Raw genomic sequence first — 600 nt, forward strand, 5'->3', positions numbered from 1 at the left:
CCCCACCCTCCTCTAGCTTATCTCTCCACGCTTCAGGCTCACTGCCTTTATTCCTGATGAAGGGCTTTTGCCCGAAACGTCGATTTCGAAGCTCCTCGGGTGCTGCCTGAATTGCTGTGCTCTTCCAGCACCACTGATCCAGAATAAAGTTTAGGTTAAATGACTCGCTTTCTAGAATTCTTCAAAAAGGTTCCTGGTCCTGTCAAAACCAAAGACATAATGGGCTGAATGTTGTCATATTTTGGCTGCGTCAATTTTGTCGAACTTCCCGAAAGGGTTTTTTCCACCAGGCCCAATGAGGTTTCTCGCTATATTGTGTCAAACTTACCTCATTAAATAGCTACCCTTCCTCATAGCATGCTTTCATCTTGTACTGGCATGCTTCTACCATTCACTGTTTCCATAGGAAACCGCCACTGCCAGGTTACTCCAGAACAGACTGGCATCCCTGGCACTAGCACTGTGTCAGCCTGGAGGTGTCCTGCATGTGATTGCCGCTCACCCTGCACATCATGGCAAAGAAGGGAATTGATGCCTCACTTTGTGGCAAGGGACCGTGAAGTCCTGAGAGACAGGTTGAGGAGGACTATTGCCTTTCTC

This window comes from Chiloscyllium plagiosum, chromosome 3, assembly GCF_004010195.1.
Source record: "Chiloscyllium plagiosum isolate BGI_BamShark_2017 chromosome 3, ASM401019v2, whole genome shotgun sequence".
NCBI lineage: Eukaryota > Metazoa > Chordata > Chondrichthyes > Orectolobiformes > Hemiscylliidae > Chiloscyllium > Chiloscyllium plagiosum.